Source organism: Arvicola amphibius, chromosome 8 (assembly GCF_903992535.2).
Source record: "Arvicola amphibius chromosome 8, mArvAmp1.2, whole genome shotgun sequence".
Lineage (NCBI taxonomy): Eukaryota > Metazoa > Chordata > Mammalia > Rodentia > Cricetidae > Arvicola > Arvicola amphibius.
The window spans coordinates 3,284,292-3,297,492 of NC_052054.1; the positions used below are offsets into that span (position 1 = coordinate 3,284,292).

Consider the following 13,201-nt stretch of genomic DNA (forward strand, 5'->3'; position numbering starts at 1 on the left):
AACGGTCTGGGCTTGCCTCCAGCCTGTGACTTGCCATGTGTTCCTGGAGAACACTGTGGCTGCGTTTCAGAGCGCGCCCACGGTGACCCGCAGCATCCATATTCACGGACAGCCCTAAGAGAAAAGATCCTCCTTAATCTCTTCAAATCATGATAAGGCAGTGGCAGCCTGGAGATTTTTTTTTTTTTAAGCAGGAAATGGAAAACACAAGAAGCGGTGCATTCATTAGAATTCCTTGTGTCTCCTGACCCGCATAAATCTCAAAATCCCTTCAATGGTTTGTAGTTTAGAATTCAGATTCGTGGATGCCAGCCAGCCAGCCAGCCAGCCAGCCAGCCAGCCAGCTAGTCAGCTGAATCCCTGTTTCCCATTCTTTTTGATATATCATCAAAAACGTCTTTCTTACAACTGGTATGGACCCCAGGTGCCCCGGGAGCATGCACGAAACCTAATTTGGCCCAGGGGAAGATTATAGTTAGTGCAACCTAGGCATTCTGGACGAGGGGTGGGGGCAGGGGTGTGTGTGGGAGGCATAGCACAAGGAAGCTGCAGGTGTAATGGGCTCAGGCTCAGGCTCAGGGGCTGGGAGTGGGGAGGAGACCGATGGGAGAAGAGCTGGAGCAGCCGAAAAGGGCTGGTGCAAGCAATAAATATACAGCCTGGTGCCTTGATTCATATGCTAAGGAGCATCGAATTCGGTTTTAATTGGTGCAAGAGGGAAGCTCGCAGCTGCTTCAGGCCCACACTGTGCACTGTGGGACGCTCTGTGAAAGGTGTTTAAAAATAAGCCCCTCAGGGAAAGCCGAGCGCAAAGGCTGAGAGCAGCCAATGACTGGGGAAGGGGGTGGGGCTGCAAGGTTACAAGGTTAAATCTGAGTGGACCTCAGACCTCAGTGCTGAACTCAAAGAAATATCTGCTTCATCTTTCTGTGAAAACGCTTAGTCTTTGGTGCCCTTTGCCATCCCAAATGGACTCCCGTGGAGAGGGTGCTATCTGGCGGGAACCAGGTCTGACCGTGTTGCGTGGTCGCGTCCTCCAGCCCCATTTCCCTCTCTCTAGCTCCGCTGAGCCCCGCCTAAGCTCTAGGAAGGGACCCCTAGAGAGGGTAGAAAGCTCTGCCCAAAGCTGGGCCTTTGCTGCTGGAGCTCCCAAAGCAGGAGAGAATGGCACTTGACTAGGGCAGCCCTACTTGGGTGCTGGCCAAGCCCAGGCAAATTAATTCAGCATCTTCCTAGCTGCAGTGCAGGGTGACCACATGGAGAGGCAGCTCCTGGCCAAGAGGCTCAGAGAACAGGATCTGGGCAAGGTGCTTACTCTTTGTGTGTGTCTAGGTTGTAGGAAACATGCTCATGGACAAACCAGCAATGAAGAGGCTTTCAGACCTGAGTGGTGTGTGTGTGTGTGTGTGTGTGTGTGTGTGTGTGTGCATGTGTGGAGAGGGAGGAGGGGGAGGGAGGGGGAGAGAGTGTTTGTTAATGTGTGTGTTTGTGTGTGTGTGTGCATGTGTGGAGAGGGAGGAGGGAGGAGAGTGTGTGTGTGTGTGTGTTTGTGTGTGTGTGTGCATGTGTGTGGTGGGGAGGACCCTCTCAGGCTCTGTCCTCTCAGCCTGTGTGCAGAGCTTTGGGGGCACATCTGATAAAGCCCCAGGCTCCAGCAGGACAGCTCTGTTGTTCCCCAGCCTTGTGGGTTCATATGCGACCGTGGTGGCAGAGATGATGCTTCTGTGACCATCCCTGGAGATGGAGCCCAGCCTTTGTGTTTCCGCCTTAGTGAACATGCTGGCTCTTTGTCCCAAGGCTGCCCCAACGGCTATTGCATCTGGGGACACAGGCTCAGGCTTTAATCCTACCAGTCAGTGGAGGACAGTGTACTCACTCTTGGCAGCTAGGACACTGTGGGGTGAGGATAGGGTATGGCACCACGGGGAGAGGCCTGTGTTCCATATCTGCCTGGATTCTCTGAAAAGGGTCAATAAGGGAGCAAAGGGATGCTCTGAGCTTTGGGGCGTGTGGCCTTAGTGAAGGCTACGCTGCAACAGCCTTGTCTAAAATGCTTACTCTGCATGAATGTTCTCCAGAGCAGTCAGAAGTGGTGGCAAGATGGTAGCCCTGTCTGTAAAGCTGTGGAGTGAAAGCTCAGACTAGGAGGGTCCCCCATGCCCCCTCATTAGAACCCACTGCACTCACGCACCCCCAGTTCCAGAGGGTCCCCCATGTCCCCTCATTAGAACCAGCTGCACTCATGCAACCCAGGTTCTGGAGGGTGCCCTAATGTCCTCTCATTAGAACCTGCTGTACTTACGTACCCCCAGTTCTGGAGGGTCCCCAGTGTTCCCTCATTAAAACCCTCTGTACTCACGTACCCCCAGTTCTGGAGGGTCCCCAATGTCCCCTCATTAGAACCCACTGCACTCACGCACCCCCAGTTCTTTGCCATTCTAAAGGTCTTCTCTTGGAGTGGTCTTGGATTAGCCTGCAGGCCTCCTTGTCCCTCTAGGGCCACAGCTATTTCATTGGACAGAATGAGGGCACAGTACACAGACCACACACACACATACACACACACACACACACACACACACACACACACACACACACACATGGTTGGAGCTAAAACACCAGTGACTGTGTGCGCACAGCCTGGGCTCATAGCAGAGAATGTGGGTTGGGAACCACAGGGCTCTGTCCGCCTGGCTCTTCTTCTCTTCCTTCAAGAGAGGAACGGGAAAGCAGGGAATCCCACAGTTGCCCCCTACTTGGTTAGGCTCAGAGGAGAGTGGGGAGTTGCGGGTTACCTCACAAGCTAGTGGTCTTAGCTGCTCCTGGGATTGCTAGGGCTCTGTAAGCTCCTGGTTCCTAGTTAAGTAGGAACTCAGGGAGGGATCCCCCAAGATGCACAGGTCTTGGGTGTAACCAGCTCTGAGAACTGTCTCCCTTTATCTTGTCTACACTACCACTGTCTACACTCTTCCATCAGATGTAAGGTGTGCCCTGATTTAATCCCTTACCCACCCTTTCCACAGAAACATTGAAATATTATGGAGAACATCTAGTATCGATTTAAAAGTAACCATACATTGGCCTGGGGCTTCACCTCGGTCTGTAAGGTCCTTGCTCAGCAAGGACCACTGGGAGGTGGAGACAGGCAGATTCCTGGGGCTCCCGGGGCAAAGAGATAATCAGTGAAGCCCAGGCCAGCAAGAGCTCAACAAGCAAAGTAAATGGTCGCTGAAGAATGTCACGGAGGTTGACCTCTGGCCTCCATGCATACACACACACACACACACACACACACACACACACACACACACACACAAAGAGAGTAATGCTATACTAATCTGGTGCAAGTCTCTGGTCCCGCTAATGTGAGTGAGAAACTCAGACCCCTACAGCCATCAAAGGCATCCCCAGTGTTATCCAGCACCATTAGCATTCTTTGTGAACAACCTGTCGTAGAAGTTGTAGCCACCATTGGCTGAGGTTGTCTAGGATGAAGTCTTCATTTGACCTCTTACTGGCTCACCACCTTCTAACTCAGTGTGAACCAAGTTCAGACCTGTTGCAAAAGAGCTCAATTTTCCATACGGCTGGCCAAGCTGTAGAGGAGTCTGACATCTCTTCAAGACAGGGGAATACATTTTGGTGGCCATTTGGAGAAAAAGAAGTGCATGGGAAACCACAGAGCTTCTGCAGAGTTCCATCATTGTAGAGAGGAGCTGGAGTCCTCTGGGGGAGCCCAAGGAAAGACCTGGCAACAACTTTTCCAGGGAAGGTTTTGGGACATGTGACATTTACGTTGAGGGCATCATTCCCCACTTGCAGTGTGTCCAAATAGGTCATCCTATTGGAGTGTTGGGAAGTCGCTCCCAGACCTGAGTGTGGAGGGGGCCAGAACTAGGTAGCATCCAACAAACGCTTGGCCACCCGATGGGAAGCAGCAATGCTGGGGGAGAGTGTAACCACTGTCACCTCCCTCAGGACCTTCCCTAGGGACCTTCCACAGGATGCTTCAGTTCTGGGAACTTTCTGACTGTGATCAGCAGACCACCCTGTATGGGGAAATAGATGGCTGGGGGGGGGGGGTGAGAGCACCGTGTCTGGATCCACTCATCCAGGATGTGACTTTGGCTCATAGATGATAGATCTGAGGCCCTGAGCCGATGTCAAGCCCTCACAGCCTTTGCCCCTTGCTTCACCAGTGGGGTCTGTGCACCATTTGCTGTTCTAGGATTACAGAAGTCCTCTAGGCAGAGTGCTCAGGGCAGGGAAGCCAGCAAAGCCCAACGCTGTGTGCTATGAGCTGTGTGCGCTGTGCGCTGTGACTGTCAGCTCTCCGAGTCCTCAGACCTAGCCTTCTGGGAAGTCCTTCCTCCCATGCCATTCCACTCTACCTAATATATCCAAGGTGCTCCCGGAGCACTAGGGATGCCTAAAGGGGGGAAACTGGTCCAAGGAAAACAGACAGGAGGCAAGCTACTCTTTGCTTGGCTATTTTCTAGAACCCTAGTTTTACAGAGTCTGATTTTTTCTTCTCTCTCAAATCTTGACCTTCATCTAGTTTTATTGTTTACTCCCATCTGCTGGCCTGTAGTTTATTTAGTTCACTGTAATGAAGTGCCTGTCATGGGCATATGGTCCCACCAATACAGAACATGTCATCAAGTATGTATGTGTTCACACAAGTACCAAGTATGCATCCGTAGGGGAATGGGCGAATAGATGATGTACACACAGGTCAGTTCTCCCGGGGGCTTGTTCATGGTTAGTGAATCTTAAATAGCTTTTCCTCTGGGCCTTGCTGGTTCTGGATTAGGTCCGTATTGATTCTAACATACAGCCGTACAATGGTCCCACTTTCATGGCCAGCATGTTAAGCTCAGGCTACATCACGCTCCACTGAATGGAGGGATAGTATTTTTATTCTGAGAGAGACAACATGTTGAAACTTCATTCAGAGTTGTAGTGGGGAAAGAAACACGGGAGCTGACACAGCCTGCTGAGGACTGCCCTGCTGACCCGCTGAGTGAGTGCCTCGGATCTGAACCGCTCGTTCTACACCGAGCAGACATGAAGATGGAAGTGAAGGGCGGCCCTGTGCTGTCCGGCCTTTGCCCTGCCAGCAGGAGAAGGTGTTCACATGGCCTGATGTCCAGACAGAATCTCCACCCAGTCAGAGTGGACATTTGGAGCATGTTAGTGTTTGATTCAGAGCAGTACAGTGATCTCAATGATGCTTAGTCCTCACGCTCTGTCCTACACGGGGCAGGCTTTTCTTCTTGAACTGACAAAGCAGGAATACTCCTGCCTGGGGAAGCAACCTGATGAACTTCCCTGGGAACTGGGAGGTGTCTGGATCCCTGAGGGAGCCCTGGAGGCCAGCAGGAGCCACCTCTCAGCTGACTGTAGAAGGAAGTGGGAGATACCTAGAGGCTGTGTTACTTGGTGAGGTTACACTCTGTCCAGGATGACTGGGTCACCCTGATGCCTGCCTCTCTCTTCTTTGGTTACTTCCTGGATGAGCCAGCCATTCTCTGAGAATGAACACAATGAGTTCCCAGGGGCCGACCCCAGCCCAGGTGTCTCCTTGTTCTAGTGATATTCCCCAGAGGGTGGAGAGAGGCTACCTATACCCTAGGCATCCTGAGCAGCTGAGGGGGTTGCAGGGCCATGATCTCTGCCATGGGGATATCCCCTGATGTTCACCCTGCTAACAGAACTCTCTCAGCCTCTGGGCTTCCCTGCATCCCCTGCACACATATTTTTCACAATAAGCCACAGGAACAGAGAGCTTGAGCCAAGAGGCAAGGAGCTCTGAGGAGCCCTGTTTGGCCTTCTTGAGTGGGATAAGCTAGCAGCACACAGGACAAGAATCAGGCAGGAATTTACGTTCTCGGCTTTACTAGGGATCTTATCCTGGTGACCTCTACATAAAGCTATGTGAGTGGCTCCCATGACTCAGAAAAACTTCAGAATCATTCTGTGTCAGATGGGGCATCCTCTGAGATTGGAGGAAAGGAAGCATCCTCTGGGATTGGAAGAAAGGAGGCTTCTCTGAGATTGGAGGAATGGAGATGTCCTCTGAGACTGGAGGAATGGAGGCTCCTCTGAGATTGGAGGAATGGAGGCTCCTCTGGGATTGGAGAAATGGAGATGTCCTCTGTGATTGGAGGAGGAATGGAGGCACACTCCAATGGCCTATGCATCTGTTGGGTTCAAGCTTGAGAGATACCTAGACTTATATTGTCCTCATGGGAAAGACCCTCAGGTATGAAAAATTGAGGTATAGGGGCTGGAGAGATGGCTCAGTGGTCAAGAGCAACGACTGCTCTTCCAGGTTCAATTCCCAGCATCCACATGGTTGTTCACAACTATCTATAACTCAGTTCCAGGTGATCTGATACCTTTATACCAATGCACATGAAATAAATTGTTTTCAAAAAAGAAATAAACAAAAATCCAGGTCTAGCAAGCACACAGGTTACTGAGCCAAGTGGCCATGTATCCTCCCAAAGACATAGGTTCAAGGCCAGCCTCCTCAGTTTTTGGCCCAGGGTTTATACTATGCTCCCCAAAGTCTGAGTGGAAGGCCTTATCTACTGCCCAGTTATGGAGAGCAAGGCTGAGAACAGCAGGATGCACTTTGTGCATGAACAATGCTTGCAGGTCAGCTTCCTGGCTCTGCACACCTCAGTCAGGAGGACATACACAGCTCAGATGATCTCTGCAGGCAGCCCAGCCAGGGAAGCCCAAGACCAGACTGGCCTGGGAGTCTACAGATGCCCCGGCTTTCTTCTTGGCCATTGCAGAACTGGTTCTTTGGCTATGGAGTCGCAGGAGGAGGTAGGCTTGGAGAATGAGCATTCCCTCAACCCTGTACTCCTCATCCAACCCTTGCTATATATCAGGAGCCAAAGCCCAGGGCGCTGGCTTCATGGAGAAGGAACTCCTCTCCAGTTCCTGCTTCACCCAGAAGCAGAGGAGTCTGGATCAGAGTCATCTGCAAGGGAGATGACCAGCTGCTCCTGGATGCCTGCTAGGTGGGGTCCCTTACTTTTCCTGCTCAGGTATGAGCCTGTCTTGGTACATGTCCAGCCCTCACCCTTCCAGGCTGGCTTCTTGTCATCTCATATCGCTTCAACGATACTTCCTTGAAAACAAGTCCCTTTCGGAAGACGTACCCAAGATAGTAGTGTGCTTTGCTTAGGCAGGCCTGTGGCCATCTGACCCATTTGGTGGGAGCTTGGGAGTGGGTGGGCGGGGCTCTGCTAAAACTGGGCTCATCTAGGTTCTGTTTTGTTAGGGTCAGCTCCTGGTGAGGACGGCGGTCTGTGGGTCCCCCTGGCCTTGTATCCTTCATCAGAGTCTGATGACCCTGAGCTGTGTTCTCCAGTTGCCATTACGGGTGCATCTATGCCTCAGTCCACAGAACTCCTGAAGGTCAGGGTTCACCTCTGTCACCTGTTCTCCCCTCACAGTGCCACAATCCTGTCAGCATTAGAAATCCCTGCTGACCAGAGAGAAAATCAAATTGGCCAGGTCCTTTCCCCAGTCGGGCCTCTCAGTGGGAGATAAGACACCAAGGCCCAGGAGCTGTGGCAGACAGGCAGAAGTGCAACATTGTGGCAACAGCTGTGTCTCTAAAAAAACAAAAAAGTAGCAAAAAGTCTGGGAACGTGGGAGGCAAAGGAGCCTGGTCAGAGGTTGGCCGAGACTTGCCACATCCCCTTATCAACTTCGAAGCAACAAAGCTGGCTTGACCCAGAAACTCTGAGAAAGGAAAATGTTATCTCCTGTTGCCTGGCATATCTCATGCCATGAGGGCAGAGGTGACTAGCCATGGATAAAACACTTTGAGGATGAAGGACATTATCAGCATTCTCAACCGCCTTACAGTAAACACCACCCCCCACCCCCAGCCTGGGTCAGTCAAACCCTTCTGTGGAGATTCAGATACCTGCCCATCTTCTCAAAGAGGCCATGGGGTGGGGCAGAGGTGCTAGGAAGAGAGACAGATGCTGTTACTTCGTTACTTTGTGTGTCTCCTCCTTCCTACCCTACACATTCTGAGTCCTCTGGGAGGTTTCCATTGATGTGCATGCTGGGTAGTGCTTAAATCAAGGCAAATCTGTCTCCTCAAATCTGTTACAGTAACGGGATCCAGGATGCTTTGCAACACACTTTTGTTACCATCGGATATTTCACCAAGTGCCACAAGAACACTGCCATGGAGATAGGGTGGTCTGTGCCAGGCGACCAACCAGCTCCCAACTCATGACACGGAGACTTCTTATTAGTTATGAAGTCTTAGCCTAGCTTAGGCTCATTTCTGGCTAGCTCTTTTAACTTAAACTGTTTCTCTTTAGCTATGTTTTGCCTCGGGCCTTTTTGACCCTTTCTTTCTGTATATCTTTTCCTGCTTCTTCCCTGTCTGGTTGGCTGGTGGCTGCCTGGCTTCTGGTCCTGGAAGTACACCTCTTTCTCCTTGTTCTCTTCTCTCATTTTTCTTGAGCCTAGATTTCTCCTATTTATTCTTTCTGCCCACCAGCCCCACCTATCCCTCTCCTGCCTCGCTAATGACTGCTCAGGTTTTTATTAAACCAATCAGGTGCCTAAGGCAGGCGAAACAAAACAAATGTAACACATCTCTTCATAATTATAGAAATACAGCATAAACAAATGTAACACACCTTTACACAGTTAAAGTAATATTCTGCAGCATAAACAAATGGAACACATCGCTTCATAATTAAACAAATGTAACACACCTTTATAGAGTTAAAGTAATATTCTGCAACATACACAAATGTAACACATCTTTGTCCAGTTAAAATAATATTCTACAACAGCCGTCCCCATATGCAGGATCCAGGATGAGAGGCCACTTTGAAGAGTCCCAGAGGTCATCTGGACAAAGAGTGGAAGGAAGGAAGGACCACTTCACACAGGAGGCGTGACTCTTGAGGCCAGTGGCTTGCAGACAGACCTACCTGGAGCATGGGCAGGCTCTGCAGACAGTCATCTCTGATGGCCATGATGCATGGTGGTGAGGCAGAACCATGCTAGTCAGACAGGATGAAGTGGAGGGATACTGTGAGGAAATACTGTAACATAGCATTGAAATATGTAGCCCTGTGGCAGGGAGCATGGTCAGTAGACAGCCATTACCACCAACCGCCCATTTCCATGGATTTTCCAGTCCCCCAAAGTGAGACTGAACCTGTAACGCAGCGGCTTCCCACCCCTGGGCCAACCCACCTCCCACCCCTGGCAATTCAGAGGAGCCCCCAGCACTGTTCTATGACTAAATTTCTTCACTCCCCCATGTCTTCAGGACCCCTCCCGGAGTCATGCCTTGGTATTTCCTCCGTCTTTCAGGTGGAACAAAACTCCACTTGTCGGGACATGCAGGTGGAGTGAGATTTTGATATCCCAACACCACCTCAAAATTTGTAAAACATGTCCGGGCCATCTTCTTTTATTTTCTCAGCTGTCTCCTGTGATCCAAGTCTAGACACAGCAAACCATCAGGAAAATGGCTGTCTGCATTTGCAGTGCCTGAGAAACCCAGCATAGGATTGAGAACCTCACCACCTCCCTCCGAGGGGCGTTCCCAATGCTAGGGCACCTACACAGACTGTTTCCAGTGAAGGGCAATGCCCTCCTGAGCAAGGTCTGGAGTGAGCAGACAGGAGAGAGCAGCTTGTGCCTCTGCGTCTCACTCTCTGGTGGACACCAGTTCAGCTGCTGTCTCTTAATTTAGTTTTAACACTGTCTACTTGGAGGCTGTGTCAGATGCCACACGTCAAACGTGCAGGCCCCAAGACAGCTGCCTGTACAGATGGCAACCCCAGCTTCAAGCTGTGACCCATTCTGACCAGCTAGCTGTAATCCAGAGCCGTACCACCTCTTCTCTGGGTTCTGTTTATTTTCTGGAGCAACTCAGAGGACTGCCAAATGATTAAAGAGGGTTTAAGAGGCCATGCAAGAGGAAGAGGTGGGGCTTCCACACCTTTTCCCCTCCCACTGCCCTCCAGTTCAGCTAGCTGCCCTAACTTCACTGACCTTGTTCTTGTGGGATGCTGTAGAGGTTTCTCAATAGCAAACATGCCACAATCTGTGTCCTCACCTCGGCTGTCCTACCTCTAACTGCCCCATCCTAAAGCTGCTGAGTAACCCCAGCCATCCCGTCTGTGTGCAAAAAATCCAACCCCACTTGGGAGATTCCAGAGCTCTAAGGAGCTTAGGTGGGAAGCAGGGACAAACATACATTTTTTTTCACAGTACTGGGAAATGCGAGGTGCGGCATTGCTTTTGACTTGTGCTGGGTTGCTTTTACTGCTCCCTAAAACAAAACAAAACAAAACAAAACAAAACTGATAACAGTGTTCAGCAGAAAAAGAACACTACACCATTGTTGTTGCTCAACGGGTGAGGTTCCGAGAACAATACCCCCAAGACGGGATATTTTCTCATGCTGAGCAATTGGAGTGAGTTGAAACAGAGAGAAAAATGGAAGCAGAGAGTGAGACTCCTGGCTGAGCTGGCTTTCCTGTCAGGGCTGGACCACCTAGGTGTCACTTCCATGCCTCTCTAAACAGAGGGGTCCATGGTGAAACACAGGGACACTGGAGCTGCCACACACCACTTCCCTTCGGACCCCCAGGACTCCAGAGGGTGGTTAGCCCTGCTCCTCAGGTGTCTGACCCAACAGACCTTACCATCAAACTAGATATTCTCTGGGCACACTGAATGAGTGTTGGTGGCTGCAGACCTTGGCCCCTCGACTTTCTCTGCCTGACTCAGACTCTTTGCCTGCTGGAGCGAACTGAGCAAAACAGCTTGTTTACCTGTGCCTGCAGCTGCTCTGAGCATGAGACCCTGATGGCAGGGGAGTGGGTTCTGGTGAGGCCTGCAGATGAAAGATCCCGAGAGCTGGGGCGTAGCTATCAGTTAAAGATCCCTGTATAAGCTTCCCTGGAACACAATAAAGTGGGCACTCTTGTATCAAAGATGACCTGTGTGTGTCTGTCTGTGTCTGTCTGTGTGCATGTGTTTTTAAGTCTCCAGCTTAGTTTCCAGCTCACATGCTGTCCCTTAGTGCAGTCCCTACAAGTGAGTTCTCCGGAATCCCATTCCGATTCCATGAAGGTTTCCTGTGCCCGCACTCCCCTGTGCTGCAGAAACAGGGCCCTGCCATGCCTGAATGGTGCTGGGCAGAGGGTAACTGACTTAGCGCCAGCAGTGAACCAGCCTCCCAGCATGCCTTTCTTCTCTGTTTGTTATTGTGAATTTCAGAGAACGGAAGGATTTCCCCTCTCCCTGCAGATGTGCAGAGAGGGCTTTTCAGCTCAATCACACCCACCAACGACCCCCAGGACAGTAATGGCCTGGGTGACAGCCAGAACGAGCAGTGCCTCCTTCCAGGCTGCAGAGAGAGGACAGAAGCCGCTGAGAAGGCGGGAGCTGTGCAGAGGGAAACAGCTGGCCGCCTATGAGACCACGGTTCCCCTCTCCCTGCTAAGATAATGCTTTCAGCACACGCTGATTTGAGCTTGAGGAGGTGAGGGTGTCACTTGCCTGAGCTGCTGAGACAAGGTCACACTGACACATCTTAGAGCTGTGGCTCCTCCGAGAAGAAGCCCAAAGAGATGGTGCCTGGACCAGGCAATATGGCTGCCAGAGCCCAGCCTTGTGCAGGGAATGGGTGGAATGCTTCTGCGATGGAGGAGCCTGTGTGGTAGCACCAGGGTGTGTGTGGTGGTGCCAGGGTGTGTGTGGTGTGTGGGGCAGCACTCGGGTGTGTGGAGTGTGCTGTGTGTGCTGTCTGTGAGGTATCATTGTGAATGCTGGACTTTCTTTGCACGCCCATCTGCCCTTAGTGCAGTAGGACTTAGACACAACTAACCAAGTACACTGGTCGCGTTGACCTACTTAGAAAGACTGACGGTTGAAAGAATTTGTCCTGGGGGGAGGGGCCTCGTGACCTGAAAATTTTCCTTTTCTGTTAAACTGTATCAAATCATTCTATTAAAGTGTTTAATATATTGTCATATATAATTATGATTATATATATATTTGTATGATTTTACAAATTTAAAAAAAACCTGGATCCCATACAGGGTTGCCGCCAAAGGATGTCACGGGAGGTGTCGGCTCATTCCCGGCGTTAGGATTCACTGTGTTCCAAAGCTCTTCTGGAATTCCCCCCAGAACTTCTTATTTGGGCTCTGTGATCTGGACAATACACCTTTGGCGTAGAAACACGGTCTTCTGACTTCACACCCCCGGCCTCCACACCCTGAAATGACTTCCTTCTATAAACAAACACAGTTTGGAATTTGGAGGATAAATATGTTGAAAAATAATCTGGGTAATACAATTTTTGTTGGAAACCCAGAAATCAAACTGGCTCTCAGGCAGCTCACAAACTGGCCCTGGGGGCTTCCACTGATGCTTGAAGCCCTGGGCAGGCCAGCCCCTGAGGAGCGGCTTCCTGTGGTGTCCACTTCAAAAGATAGCCTGGCGGCTCACACAGTGGCCGCTGATTAAAGAAACACTCTGTCCTTGCGAGGACCTTTTCCTGCCCAGCAGCCCTGGGTCATCTAACATTCCCTCCTTACTACACAGCCTGTGATCTGTCCAGCTGAGGACCATCAGGGAGGACGGGACAGGTCTGTTTCGTCCTGGAAGATGTCCAAGACCAGACAATGGCTCCTTCACCCATCCTCGAAACTGGGCTCGGGTTACTCCCTGCCCTGGTACCAGGAAATTTATTTTTAGATCAGGAAGACAGTGTGGGGGAGGGGAGGGAGGGCGTGGATCCTGCCTGGGCAAACATTTAACAGTCTGCTCTCAGAGCAGAAAGACTTGCACGCCTGCTTGCGTTTACTTTGAGTCCTGTGAGAAAGGGGCCGAGCGAATGATGGACAAATACACAGGGCTCTTCATGAGCACCCTGTGTAGGTGAACTCTCGGGGATGTCAGTCGGGGATGTCAGCCGAACTTTCCTTGTCTGTAAACTGCTCTGGGTGCACCGTAGCCACAGCTCACCCAGGGCCTTTTCCCAACCTGCCTCTGCTCCTGATGTGATCTGGTCGGGCTGCCTCAGGATTTTCTCGAGTCATGTAAACTTGTGGAGTACAGGACACTGGGGCGATGGATTCTGGAAGTGTCCTCGGGGCTCCTAGAACTGTTGGGTGGA

At 51.1% G+C, this 13,201-nt stretch overlaps 1 long non-coding RNA gene across 1 annotated transcript; it reads left to right on the forward strand.

Moving 5' to 3' along the window:
- Nucleotides 1–11,299: 11,299 nt before the first annotated feature.
- On the forward strand, nt 11,300–12,365 carry LOC119820257. The gene is made up of 2 exons (XR_005286453.1): nt 11,300–11,560; nt 12,120–12,365. It is a non-coding gene; the product is annotated as an uncharacterized LOC119820257 (long non-coding RNA).
- The last annotated feature ends 836 nt before the right edge of the window (nt 12,366–13,201 follow it).